Raw genomic sequence first — 15341 nt, 5'->3', positions numbered from 1 at the left:
TCCACGAACAGCGCGATATTTCCCATCGAAATACTAGCGGGAAGGATATAAAGGATCCTAGAAAGGCGCCGCCTTTAATGGACGCTACGTCAGACGCGCGGATGAATTAAAACGAGCTGTTTTGTGTCGAAGCGTTAGGTTCAGCGGTTCCCATTATGGCGTCGCAAAGGTGCCGCCGGCAGGGGGTAAAAGAGCCATAAAAATGGCGCGAGTCAAAGACAACTTCACCGAGTGATCAGAAACGACGTTAGGGCGTTCGTTTCCAACCTAAAGTCGATTAAAGGTCGAGATGGCGTGAACGAGAAAGCTCCGAGGTCGTGAGAGACGAAGGGAAGCGTATACAGCGTTGGCAGAAAATTGAAATCGTTCGAGAAATCACATGGCCCGTGTGTCGTTGTGCTCTCAGAGAACTACTCTACGGAACGGTGTGAAATCCTAGCGTGTGTTCTGTGTGTTCTTTGCCGTGGTACCGGCACGAGAACACACCGAGTCGCGCATCGGGACCGTGGCCAAGGGAGAGGACGACGCGAGCGGTCCGAAGCGCGCAGTAACGTAATGGACGTCATTAGCCCGTGTAGATTATAGGGCGGCGTGCAGTAACGATCACTTCTTATAGGGCACACCGTGCCACAGCCACAGAGAACAGGGCCCACCGTGGTCAGAGGCTCGTTCCTAGAGGTCGTACCGCGACCGATATCGCAACCGCTATCACTCAGCTTCCGGTATCGTAACATTCCTCCCGTTTCTTTTCTACCTTTCAAGCCCTTTAAACGCACTGTCAGTATCCGATCTTTGATACTTTTATTTTTGTTTGTCTTCCCCTTATCGTGGAAACTAAACCGTAAATGTTTAGTAGAATTGTTATTTAATCCGAGGAAAATTATAAGAACAAAATTTTATTCCGTGTAAATCTTTATTAATGGACATTGGTATTATCTTTTTGGGTAATATTCAGTATTTTTAGTAACTTCGTAGTCAATTTTTCAGCGGAATGCTGGGTGTAATGTGAAAATGTAAAAAATGAAATATTAGTCATCGTATAGAGGTGTACTTCATAAACAACAGAATTAAATTTTATTCGCAATCTAACACGTAGTGAACTAATTTCAAATTCCTAGTTACGTATACGACTAGTACATTTTGTATGTAGATAGTTGAATAAAAGTATGAGGAGTTGTTGATCATATCCTAAGATTAGGAGTATCAAGAAGACAAAACGTGAATACAAAAGAAGCAAGAACTATCGAAATCCGTTTCTGGGATCCTAACAATATTTAAAAGTCTAGCATAAATTTAATAGGATACCGGAACACATCGTATACTTAATTTATGAAATAAATAGCCTAACAGTTTCGGAATAATAATATTGTGCACTGTTTCGTTTAAAAATTACAAACTTCATTTCCTTTGGTGATTACAACCCTATCCTTGAAGCGAAAATAAATATTAAGGAATGATTCATCCGTCAGCGACAGCAGTAACACGCATGATTTATACAACAGGCATTCCCACAAGTCATTAATTAGCTGTAATTGCAGTCGCAGAAATTTATTACAATTCTTTTGAATATGTGCAATATATCCTGTACAAGGCATGCATCGTGGCGCGTCCTGTATTAAAATCTTTTACAATGGGTCATTGTTCCAAGCATATTAATTAATATTTATTCATCAGTTTGTTTGACTATTTAGCTGCACGACCAAATATACGTGTATATAAATGCCTACTTCAGATATACGTATGAAATTAAAAATTTTAATACGTAGGAATTCATCAGAAAGTTTGCAATACGCCTGTTTAGAAGTATATATATAAAAAGAATATCTTACAATAAGTATTAAAGCTTAATACAATTGCTCTGTGAAATTCTTTCTTCTTCTGCCATTTCTCCAATTTTTCGCAAATCTAAAACCTACAATAATTAACCGTAGAAATCTAATTTTCCAACTATGCAAACATGAATAATATAATCCAGTAAATTTTGAAAACATTTCGCGAGCTATTTAAATTTACTACCGTGGCAGCGGAGATTTTACTTCGAAAATATACAATCATAATTGCAAAGACATTCGTTATGGAAGTGTTCGTGAAGAAAAATCGTGTCCGGGGAGAAAATAACTTGACGTTACTGGATTCTAGGATCCTTACGAAATACACACAAATACGCATTAATCGCCCGGTAACAGCTTGGCGCGGAGCCATCGAAGGGTCTGCCGACTAGCTTCGTAAAAAGCTAAGCGTTCCGGATAATAAACCAGAGATTTACTTTTGACATTTTTAACGAGACGTTGCGATCGATCCGTTAATTAACGTTCAGCGTTATCAACAATGAGCGGCTGCTACATTTTAAAATATACTGTTATTGTCCACTACAATTAATCTTAATGCACAAAATTATTCAAATTATTTTCTGCTCGTTAAAAAAATTACTTTAAAAGAATTTAATTATAAATGAAAATAGAATATTAATATAGAATGTGAAAGTAGTAAGATTATACAATAATTTTAAATTATATCACAGATATTGGCGATTTATGAAGAATAAAAGATTACAAGAATATCTTTTGTACATAAATGTATCACCATTTTAGCTCGAGATTTTTGACATGTTTGCGACTTCATATAAATTTCCGCGAAATCACATTAACGAATTTACTACCGTTTAACATCGCTCCTCATGGAATATTCATAAATGTAAGAAATGCTCTAATTGTTAATTATAAGGTGAACGCGACACGTGCGGAGCCGTTCGTAATTTAGAAACAAAAACTAAGGTTAACTAGCTGAAACCAAGTTATTAAGCCCTTGCCACACGTTTCCAAACTTCTTTCCAAAGTTCCCAGAAACTTCTCTCGTACTCAAATAAGAAACTTGTTGCAATTTTACATGTCCTAAACATCGACCAACTTCTTTTAAAGCATGGAAGCTGAACTTTGAATTCGATTACAAATCTAAAGCATCAAATCTAAAAGCGATTATACACTTTTCCAATATCATGGAAGAAGAAGCAATTTTCTCAAAATTTCACCACACTTAGGTGACATCGATGGGGGTCTAAAGTATTCAAATGAAGCATGGCTCAGCTTGAAACTCGTCGGTAGCTCGTTTAAAACTGGCGTGAAACGGAGAAGAAAGTGCTTCCTGTAGTTTGAGCCCGGTCGAACGGTTAGCTATTAGACAGACTGGAAGAACTGTTGACGTCCTAAGGTGTAGGTAAAACATGAGCTCTCAGTCTTCTCCTTGTCGATAAGTCGATGCGTGATTAGAGGGTGGCATTGTGCTTTGAGGGCTGCCTTCTGCTCCTTGCTCTCTTCTTCTTCCTATTACTCTGCCGGCAATAATTACAAGCGCGGCTTCGGGAGGAGCTCTTTGAGCTTATCGATTTCCTGGAATTAATAATTGCACGGCAAACCACTCCCGTCCCTAACACTGCGCCCCGTTCACTGTGGGTAATCGGCCTGATCTTTCGTCTTTCAGAGAGGCTCCCCCGTTTATGGCATTAATCTATCGTAGAAAAAGTAGACGGACGATTTCTCTCGAAGAGGAAGGCCTTTAAGGACAGAGAGATGACTGCCGCGTTATTCAGTCGTCTCGAACTAGCTTTTCAGTGGAACATCGTTCTCGAATAATCGAATCGACGACACGGTCGATCGATCGTTCACAATTAAAAGATATGAGATTTCTGCGAAAATAAATTTTTGTTTCTCCTATCGTATAAGGAACTCTGTGTATAGCACGGCAGAAAGATGGGAGCTGATATATTAAGTTGTACAATACAGTCAATGGTACGTAATTTTAATAGTTATAGGGGAAAGGTAGCATCCGCTACTGGTTCTTGATATTACATAAACAAAGACTTATAAGGTGTTTAGAGATTCAACGTGTTGACTGAAAACTTATTCCATCCCCTTATTGCGTGGTTCCTCGCTTCCTTTCCCGATACGAGCTCCCGCTGAGTTTTCGGATAAATTTTACGGGTCAAAGTTCCGAAGTTCCAAGGAGCTCGGGAAACGCGATAGACAGCTTATAGGATTTTGCCGTGGCAGCCGGCAAAATTTTCTGCTTCGAATATACGGCCTTTTCATTTGTCCTTTCTAAATTTCAACGCTTCAATCGCCGTATTCCGCCAACGTGTAGGCACTTTCTAAAAACACGTGGAAAACTGAAAATCACTTAAAAAGACAAAATCTAAAAAGACAAGGAAGAACGAGAGTGGGAAAGAGAGAGGAAAAAAGAGAAACGCAGGACCGGAGTTCGAGGCAAGAACGTATCGATATCCGTGCAACGATATCGCGTGCACCATCGAAATCGATAAATAACCAAGGCCCCGGCATAAATCGTGGCTTCGCTCCTTATAAATCCGACTCTGGGCACCAGGACAGACAGTTCCACGCGCTACCCGCCGGATTTTACTAATTTTCTGTCGTGCAGGCCTCGCCTGTTCCTCGTCACAAAGGCAGATAAAAGGAGGGATGCGCGAGCTTCGCAACTTTATCCTCCTTTTTCTTCCTTTACTTCCACCTCCTTCTTCTCCTTCTTCAACTTCTTCTTCTTCTTCTTCTGATTCTTCTTCTGTTCTCTTCCCCTTTCTGCTTCTTTCTGTCTCTGTTGTTTTCCTTGGACCCCGCCTTTTTCTCTTTCTTCTTGTCTCCGTTTCTTTCTCCGCGCTTCTACACCTCCTCCCTGCTTTTTCTGTCTCCCCCTTGACCCCCCCCCCCCCACCCCCGTGTCGAGACCACGTGTGCAACTCGTAGAGAGTGGGTGCACCGAGGCAATATATTTCTGGCATCCGTTCCTCCTTCGCCTCGTCCATCCATTCATAATATGCATACGCTTTTGTTGTCGCGTCCCTGTTGGGTCCGTTTTTGTTGGGCCATTAGAGGCCCACGTATCAATTTTTCTTGTAGCCGGGATGCCACCGCCGCGCTGCACCCGAATGAGATTGAAAATCGACGCGCTACATTGCGGCCTGGTGACACGATGTCGATGCGAAAAATTGCGCGTGGGCAGAGATAATAAGGATATGTACAGTGGCTAGGAGAAGTATTTACATTTACATGTTGATTAATTAGGTTCGAGTATATTAGATTTCCTGTGATGTATAACTTGTATAAATGTATAATCTATTTAAAAAATGTATCATTTGAAAATTAAAGTGTAGATATGCATTTATCTTTCATAGTAACTGTAACCCAGCAATAACTACATTACTGCTTGGGAACCATCATTTGTGGAAGACTTCTAGATTTTTAATTTTTTGTTCTTCTTTCTCTGTTTCTTGTTTTTGTATAGACACCTATGAAATCGTAGCAATTTGTATATGTTGACTCAGCAGTCGTTGGGAATCAACGAGAATTGGAGATATACATACGAATTGTTTAAAAGTGTACGGGCATCTGAAAGGTGTTAAGAAAGCAATAAAAGTTGTCTTTGTGGATACCTATACTTCTCAAACGAAGAAGAATCGTGGTCGAGATAAATTGCACCGCTAGACATCGTGATTTAAATCTTGCTAATAGAAACCGGTATTCTTAGTCAGTCTGGACACGCTTGATCGCGCATAAATTATAATAAATAGGAATATATCAAAACTTGATAAATAATGGACCGACTAGGAATGTTGTGGAAAATAGCAGTCGATTCAGGATCCGAAGTTCTCGAACCACGGAATATCTCTTGCTCGTTTATTTTATTTACTAAGAGAATTAAGAAATTAATGGATTCTTAACAAATATTCTTAAGCAATATAGAGAATTATTATTTGACATTTGGGAATTGTTGGAACGAAGATGTTACAGTTTTTCATGGTTTTCATATTTCTATTATAAATCTTCCTAATAAAGGTAATAAATTTCTTTTTCTATAATGTGCCCTATTAATAAACGATGAAACGAAATATAATGAAATTCAGATATCAGAGAAATCAAATTTCACCTGTACAAGTCTGTTACCAATAATCAAATAACCAAGTTTTACGCGATTAATAAGCCATCGAGTTCCAAATAATTCAAACTTTTTCGTCACACATTTTTCTTGAACCAACCTGTTCCCTCGATAACACAGTCCATTAATTCCTGCGTGCATCTAATGCGATCCAATTTACCCGGAGATCCACCAGCATAATCCGTCCTCTGGTTTTCGAGCGGTCGCCTCTGAATAATGGTTCCGATCGTCGATCTATTTCTCCAAGACCGGACGAATATCGGCCAGGCCATCGAGAGTTAGGAGCCCCGTCGGGAAGCACGGGTGAAATATGTTCGGCAATTTTTCTTACCACGGGAACGAAAGTTGCATCCCGGTCTCGTACCTGTGTAAACCTTTCTATTCGCTACTTTTGCAATTTCCGATCTCTCTCTCTCTCTCTCTCTCTCTATTTTTCTCTACCTGGTTCATTCTGGTCAGGTAAAATCGACTCGAAATCCAGAGCAATCCCGAGAAGACACGCTGAGGGCAGACAGGGGAATCGGACAGGTCGATAGTTCGAAAGAGATGATGATAAATCGCGCCTAGGTTGGGCTGACGCAATTTTCTAATTGCTGGCCGTAATTAAGGGTTATTCCAAGGACCGTCTTCCGGCTGGGGCTACCAGGAAATTGCCTGGCCGGTCCCACACCTTTTGTCCTCACCACTTTCTCGGCATTCTTGCGTTTAGTAGGCTTCTCGCTTCGACCAAGTCAACCAATTTGCTTGTTGGACCTGGTGCTATTAGAAAGTGGTTCAGTTTTATGGAAAAGGGCAGTTGTCATCCGGGTGACTCTTCTATTGTGTTAATAGTAGACAATCAACCTTGTACATTTTCTTTTGAAATTTTGGGAAGAATTGTTTTAGATACTTTAAAATATGTAGGCACAAGAGAAAACGGAGAATAATCACGCTAAAAATTAGTTGCAATTATGGGAAATTTCAATACATTTACATAATTTCTAAACTAACAATTTAATCCTTGTGACGGTGTAGCGTAAGATAAATTTCACATCTTAAACGTCATAAGGAATTGAGAATATGTATTTCTTATATCTAAAATGCCAAACATGCAAGAAATGTCGAGGATAAAGAAATATATCTACTTCCTCTGGATGTTCCATTGAAAATGCCCAAAAGAACCGAATAATATCACTACTGAAAATCAATTTCCCCTACACATCTAGACATATACAAAACCAACTTTCTAGTAGTTTCAGGAATCCCAACACCTGTTCCACACGCGTCATTCAATCTCAAACAATGCTTCATACAGATTATCAACCGATCCTGCGAAGCGACGCTGCCAGAGACGATAAAATAGTACAGCAATAGAAAGAACCGAGAAGTCAAAATCATCGAAGAAGCAAGGAAACATAGCCGAAATCTTGGTTGTATCTGAACGTTCGATCTTCCGAGCGGAGAACGTGATTGCGATGCCTTATGACTTTCTTTCCCTTTTTTCCCCGGTTTGTCCCCGGGGCCCAGGCCGAAACCTGTACCGATATCCGGAGCCGCGTTCCACCGGAGACGACTTATAGCGGCCGTAGAAAGGTAATGGATCCCAATAAAGCATCGATACGTGTCGGTGTATATCAGGAGTCCGTGGGACGCGTCGCGTAAGGACTCAATACAAGCGTGAACAGGGGGCGCGGCGCGTCCAGGACGATGGGCCATCTCGTAAAATAAATCGGTGACATCTTGGAAGGCTGGTTGGGCGATTTGTGTGACGGACAAGCGACCGGGCTATACGGCCACCGCGAGACCGTATGAAGACGTCACTGGCTCCGGTTCGAGCCTCGTATCGGCAGAATCATTTGTCAGGAGTTTCACGTCGCGCGGCTGGAGGTCTGTCTACTTCTGATCGACCCGCTGATTGACTTATTGTGCAGATCGCGGATAGTCGCCTGTCGACGTGACAGTGATGGCTTGATGGCCCCGCGCGCCACTGTACTGCACGCTCATGCTAAATTGTTTTTCCAATGTAATCAAGCTTCGTCTCCTTCTTCCCTTCACGTTTCTTTCTGTTTGGTCAACTTCCTGGAGGAAATCGAAGGTTACGTCGCATCGTCTTCATATCTCTTGTAAGACATCGGTGTCGGGAATAGAAGATTATGTAAATAGCTAGTGGATGTTTGCAATTGAATAAAGGATAATCGAATAATCCTGAAGACGAGTGAAGCTTCATAGCGTAATCATCGTTGTAACTTCGTATTTGTCATTTTAATTTATGTAATTAAAGGAAGAGGAAAGAAGACTTCAGTCTATGTTTTATTGGGAAAATTTGCACATTTGCGGTTTTGGCATAGCGTGGGCTATATGTTTCATGTTATTTTTCTTTTGAAGAATTACCGGTATTCGCTGTAGATTTTGTAGAAAGCGAATTTTTCCTCGCTTGTCGGAAAAGAGATTTCGATGAACGTATAGTTAGTTGTAGAACAGTATGTTACTGATACTAACGTTTAACTAACGTTAAATTCCTAAATTTCTTCCACTTCCTGACATTTCGAAAGTTACATATAGCTTGTATAATCATTGAGAGTTTATCCGAGAAACAGTTCAGAGTTACAAGTTGCAGTTAGATATGATTTGAATGGTGTTCGTTGAATGTCAACGATTATGATATACGATGGGACAATAAAAATCTTTGCAGTAATTATGTAATGGCAACGAAACTTCATTAATCTCGAGCGATGCAAAACAATCTATAAGTTGAACCTGACGACATTTCGATGAGCGTAAAGTTGCGCTGATGCTAAATCACAGCCAGAGTAATTGCGCAATCAACAGGAGCCCTGGTACAACTATCAACGTATTAATTTATCATTATTTCATAGGCTATAGAAAAACATTTGTCATGGCGTACGTTATTCCTTATATCTTTGACTAATGATTAATTAAAAAGACATTAATCCGTGCGTCTTCATTTACATCCAATACACATCATATGTGTACTAAAGCGCCGATATACTGGAATATTCACATTTTTATCGTACGCAATTCGTATTTTAAACATTAAATTCGATTTTTCTATTGCTAAGTTATTGCACGAATATCACAAAGTATTGAAAGATTGTCCGTAATAGAATCGATTAGTCCTTTTCTAGGTCGACAGAAAAGTTACTTCGATCGGTTATTTATTGATAGTGAAGATCTGAAACTTCTAAATTTCCAGTCAAATATCGCATTTTAATATTGGTACATAAGTTTCTCAAATCTGTTTTACACGCATCCCTAGACGTAGCTCATAAGCTCCTGAAACAAGGAGAAATAAAGGCTGAGTAGAAAAATGAAAGGAATAAACTACAATAATAAAAACACCTCTGAGAATCGATTAATATCGTAAAATCCAATAAATAGAAACTTATAATCCCCATTTATCTACCGCTATTAATTTCTCGAGATCTACCTGTTTCAGAGCTGTGAGGCTTACGTAAAAGCATACGTAATTCGAAGATCTTCGATCGGCAGAATGGTGGTCGAACGATAGTTGAAACGGCGCGAAAGGAGCAGCTAAGCCATAATTCAAGAAAAAGGGAGGCGAGCGGGGCACAGTGGAGTGCGTCACCCATTGTCCAAAGGCGGGTGTGGTTTGTCGTTGTTGGAGCAACGCGTAGGATGATCTACCTGGGCCATACCTTGCCCACAACCAGACTTTGCTCGTCTCTCTAATGCTAATATCGTCTCCGAAATTGTACGAAGGCGAGACATGTCTGGTCGGCGAATTTTGCGACCATAAATCCATTAGCCACGCTCGTGAAAAAGGCTCACTGACAATGGGAATGGTGGCTTGACAAACACTTACAGTTTCTTATACTTCTTTTACCCTGAAAACTTTCTAATGAACTTAGTATTGACTCGTTTCACCGAATCGTTTCCCGATCGATCCTGAATCCAGCTCTATTACACGCTCATAGATCAGTTTACTTGATAAGAAACATAGACACAGGCACGTACAAGGGCCAACTGCTTATTATTACGAGAGAACGTCTAATAAAAATTACTTCCTCGCCAGATCTAGATCAGATAATTGGCCAGATTATCGCCGGTTTTATTTACCAGGGCTGTTTCAAGCGTACAAGTTGGTTCCACGAAAAAGAAGAGCCTAGTAGGCCTTTCGAGTAGCTCTCACAAAGGCTCTCGCGACTGTCATCATCTTTATTAAGTACGCAGTACCTTTCAGCCGGAGAGCTGGATTTCCAAGTCTCTTCATCAGTCGTTCCGCTTAATCGGGCCCCGAAATCTTCCGTCCAACGAGAATTACCCAAATCATCGTTCCCCGAAAGCGGCCACCAAAAACGTGCTCATAAACTTCTCTCGAGTCCTCCGGAACAGAAACGACGTTTTCTGCATTTATGGGAGACGTGCTCCTGTCGTTGAATGACACTGCTATCAGCCAGCCAAAATCGCCCGTATCAATCTCTTCAACGGACAATTGAAATTGACACCGAGTCAAGGGGAGGAAGGTCTCACACCCGCATGCCTAAATTGTATCAGCGAATCAGTCGCGGTCCTCGGTCCATTCGGGCCGATTTCCACGATTAACGCGGTGTGCACATCCAACACCGTCATCCAATAAATTCTCAAATATTAATCACGACCTTTTTTCCTTCCTACCACCCTCGCTGGGGTTGCTTTGTGATATTTGAAAATTTATGGCCGTTTAGACAAAAAAGAAAAAAAAGAAAAGGAAATATATTAGGATGATTTTATTGGAGCTTTTAGAGTTCGATACCTGCGTTTCTTATGATGAGCATTGTGGCAAGAATGGAAGGCTATATGGAGCGATTGATACGCTAAATAAAGCGTTTTTAAACATGGAAAATGATTTGTTTTCTACTTTTGAGTTTCAGGACGGTGGTTAAATCGAAATAAATCTTTTTGACGTAGAAATATAAATACAGGTTACTTACTCGTACTGCGCATTCACTGGTCAGAATCCAGGAGGTGTTCATCAAAGGTGCTGTAACAAATAAACGTAAGAATACACGATTAGTCAGTTTCACACAATGCTAAGTTCGTGTTTCATCAATTGTCGTAATGTTATTCAAATGAAGTATAAGTATCTTTAAGTCGAGTGCATCGCATTTTGACATGCAATAAAAAATAAAAGATAGAAACCCGTGAAACGCCCCGACCTCTGAAGCAACTTTATCCAAATAGTTTCTATTTTTCAGCTGAACGAGACAATGTTTTCCCTTTGCGCCAAAAATGCTTTGCTAGCAACATATTAAAAAGAAAGAGGAGAGGAAAAAGAAAGAAAAATAGATCTCATACAACGTTGCATCGTTCTTCTTCTTGGGGGCAGCACGGAGGTGTAAAACGCGGAGTTTTCTCGGCGACGTAAATGCCGTAAGCGCGATAAATTTCCCGTCGGGAAGGGAATTCCAAAAGTTTCCGATTCAAAAGACGCCGCGTGGAGAAGCGGGGATGCGAAGGCGCGGCCATGAATTATGCATGAAAGCTTCGATTCGCGGATTAAGCGAGCGCAACCCGTGGTTCTAGTGTCTATTCTTCGTCCTGAAAGCCGAAGCTAGCCAACCGGAGCTGTCCGTGGCGAATGTTGAAAGATTCGGACCGTAGAGAATGGATAAAATCGTCAAAGGGACCAGAATCTATGAAAGCATCGCCAAAACGATCCAGTTTCCTTTGAATAACTCCATCCCTGCACAACTGCTCTTACTACATCAAACAGTATCACGATCGAAATTACATTCGTCACGTTTCTGTCTTATCAGATACGTATCGAGTTGCTAAAAAATTGACTTTCCTAGTTTCAGTATTCTTCCAACAAAACGACGATGTATTTCTTCGGAACTAATTAACCCTACGTGTAACTTAATATAAAAAATAATAAGGTAATAAATATTTTACAGCGATTTCTAATATTCCCGATCGTTAAATCTTGCCAGCGTACTTCCACGAAACCATTTAGTTTCTCCTCCGCGTATCGATAACGATCGGAGGGCATTATCCTCAGAGAATAATTTATCATACGAAGAAACACCAACCATACTATTTCAAGCGGAGCCGCCGAAAAAATGTGGAACTAGCGAAGATCGATCAAAAATTTCTATCACGAATGAAGGCGAACCGGTACCGGGGACCGTTTCGGCGGCTCAACCACATCAAAAACCGATCGCGCGGGACTCCAAGACGCATCATAATTATCATGGAGCCCCGTTTGCGCGGGTGGAATACGAAGCAGCCGGGGCAGCCAGCAAGTCTCTTCTCTCTCGCGGTATCAGGCATTTCTATTTACGGCCATGGGCTCCCGGGGCCGACGAGTTATGATATTGTTTCGGCTGCTTCTCGGAATCTACGCGATCGGTGACTCGGATAAACCCAGAAAGGGAGAGAAAAAGAGAGAGGGAGCGAAATCTGCCTGCCTCCGCAACCCTATCTCGGTGCTTTCTGTACCTTCCGACCGGTTGGACCGCGGACAGAGGGAAGCGGGGTCAGACGGAGGTATACACTTTTATTTCTTCATCAGGCAACGCTCAACTTGCCTACCTTTTATGATCGTCTGACTGCTTCATCAGTTCACCAACTTTCCGAACGCTGTATGCCCAGTCAGGTTCCTGATTTCATGGTGTTCCTTCCTCTCTCCCTCTCGCTCTTTTTTTCCCATCCGTTCTATCTTCCTCGCTTCCACCTTTTTCTTTCGTCTCTGTTTTCTCTGGTTCATTGCTTGTTGCCGCGGAACGGATTTTTCTTTGTGCTCCACTGGAACGTTTGGATCGCGGATTTCACGGCAATTTGGAAATTGTTACGCGACAAGCTCGACCGCCCTTGCAACGGGCCACGAGCCGGTGAATCGCGGAAATTTTTCGTTCCACGTTCATCGAATGAAAGAATTTGTATCAACTTTGCTGCTCGAGCTACGTATCGCGTTTACGGATCAAGTTTAAGGCCGAAATATCATGCCCATTCCCTTTAGAACTTGTTTGAAATGTTTGTTGTGTTAATAGAATTATGCCATTCGATCACCTGCATCGCTATTTTCACGTTCACAAATATCCTTCCGAAGGGTCTGAAGAAACGTTATATAACAAAGATATGGATCACAAGAAAGAGAATAAAAAGAAGACGACTGCGCTTCTCGTAAAATGACAAAGTTTCTTTGTACACCGATTGGATCCTAACCCCAATATGCTAAACGAAACCAAACTATTACAATTTTTTATGTACGAGTTCCAAATGTAATGTGTACACAAGTATATTTGGAGTAACTAAACAATACAAAAATAATAATCAAAACCTCTCTGATATATCTTCCAAATTTTATAGCAGTATTTCGATTAATTTGAAAAAAATCGATCAATCTTTGCTCCCATTTGCTGAAGTTACTCCGAGTAATCGTTGTTAAAGGTTCTCAATAACTTTGATATCAAGTTAAGTAGTTAAGCTCAATTGATTAATAATTATGCATAGTAGGTGATTATGGTCGAACGATTAAATTCGGAAAACAAGTTGACCGTGGCCGACTGCGCGAATCGTCGCGATAAATATCTCGGTATTTAAGAGAAGGATATCCAACTGACGAAAACGCACGTGAACCCGTCGAGGCGGCACTGTCCCTAGAAACGAAGTGCAGTAAAACGAAACAGCGATGACGCGCACACGTGTTCGACACGATTACTATTCCGCGGCCGTGCCTGTCCGGTGACTTATGTTAATGTTGTAATTATATCATCCTAATCTACCGAGTCGCCGCGTATACATAGCCTACGTGTCCACATCCTATCAAATACCCATCTTGAAAACTGCTATACGTGCCAGAATGCAAACTCCACAGTTGCGAAGCGAACTCGCGTTTCTCTGAATCTCACGGACACACTTTGCCCGTTTCAGCTTTTCAGTCTCCTTCGTTTCGTTCCGTCTATCCGCTCCTCTCTGTGTTGAAAGAACCGTCGTGTTAGGGCGGATAAGTGGTTGGAAAACCTCTGGACGGAAGTGGGTTATGTGAACGCGAAGGGGTTTGACCTAGAAAAGTTCCACCGTAGTTCGGTGGATCGTCGAAGTTCCGCTTTTGAAGAAGATCGAGCCGTTTCGAATTATTGCGCTTGCTCTTCTGCCAATAAGTTGAGACGGTTCCTCCAGTTAGAAGGAACGTATTAAGATTCTCGGTAATGAGAAGTTTCGTTAAATAACATTCCTTGGAGATCATTGTTGTAGCTATGTGATTGACGAAAAGTTTTCAATTAACCTGATTTTTAAAAGCTCGATTATCAATATCATAATTTTCGATATCATTTATACGTAAAAAAATGAAATATACTTAAAAACTTTCAGAAATCACATTGCAAGATACATTTTTCGTACATTGACATTAACAAAAGCTACAAATATACCTACAGAAACGTTTAAATCATAATTTAACATAAAAGTATCATGTGTAACGTTGAAGTGAACTTTTCATCAATTATTCACAACTTTAAGTGCAACATAACGATACCTAATTAGCCCTGCGATTATGTTTGATCCTATCAACGTTGCCAAAGTTGTCCAACCTTCGTTGCTGGAGAACTTAAGCATAATCAAATTCCAATAATTCACGCTACCCTAACAGTTTTCCTAACCACAAAACGGGCCGTTTTAACCCTGAACAAAAGTTGATGCAGAAAAGGAGCGGTAGTTGAGAGAGCAATGGCGAATATTCGGCGGAGGGAAAGAGAGGCGAAGTTCCCAGAGAGTTATCCTAGGTTAGTTATGGCGGCGACAGTCCCCGCGCGCGGTTACAGAAGTATTTGAATGGCTGTCGGCCCTTGTAAGACGTCAAAAAGTCAAAGGGAAACCACTAAAATCAGTTAGGGATCTCAACTATGCGTGAAAGTAAGAGGGGACAAGAGAGAACAGACTCCAACGACGAGGAAGGGACTAGGAGATCACACGAAAGGATCGGCGGAGTTTATGGAAATTTTTTTTCCCTCAGAAAAGGACCGTTACACGCGTTTCGCCTATTTCCGTGGCACGACCACTTATTGGCTACATTTTGTCCTTAAGACAATAGTTTGTCGTTCTTTACGACCCCGCCGATATCTCAGTTCGAGAATTATTGTCCGGGAATGTGTGTCCTTTAGTCTGTAAATCGTGAAATATGTCCCGACCCATGCGACCTACAGGAAACGAGGAAAACGAGAAGCTGAAATCTCAATGCGCTATCAATACAACGCTGCACTTTTTCGTTACGTGTATCGTACGGAAAAACATCATCTGGATATTCTGATCGTGATATTCGTCATTGTTATTTACGTAATATATGTTGAAACGAAAAACACGGTTTTTAATAATTAACCCTCTATAATTATAAGAAATAAACATTGTTCATTTCGATGATGTGATTTGGATGAAGTATACGTTTACTTCCAAGGCTGATG

The 15341-nt window shown here is 41.0% G+C and overlaps 1 long non-coding RNA gene across 2 annotated transcripts in view; it reads right to left on the bottom strand.

Moving 5' to 3' along the window:
- The window catches only part of LOC126865998 (uncharacterized), a 175920-nt gene that overhangs the window by 148083 nt on the left and 12496 nt on the right, over nt 1-15341 (bottom strand). For both annotated transcript variants that reach the window (XR_007689750.1, XR_007689751.1), the window contains exon 5: nt 10875-10924. This is a non-coding gene — a long non-coding RNA (uncharacterized LOC126865998). The remainder of the gene's footprint in view (nt 1-10874; nt 10925-15341) is intronic.

This window comes from Bombus huntii, chromosome 5 (assembly GCF_024542735.1).
Source record: "Bombus huntii isolate Logan2020A chromosome 5, iyBomHunt1.1, whole genome shotgun sequence".
In the NCBI taxonomy this organism is placed as follows: domain Eukaryota; kingdom Metazoa; phylum Arthropoda; class Insecta; order Hymenoptera; family Apidae; genus Bombus; species Bombus huntii.
The sequence above is the reverse complement of the archived record's forward strand: the minus strand, read 5'-3'. Positions and strand labels throughout refer to the sequence as shown.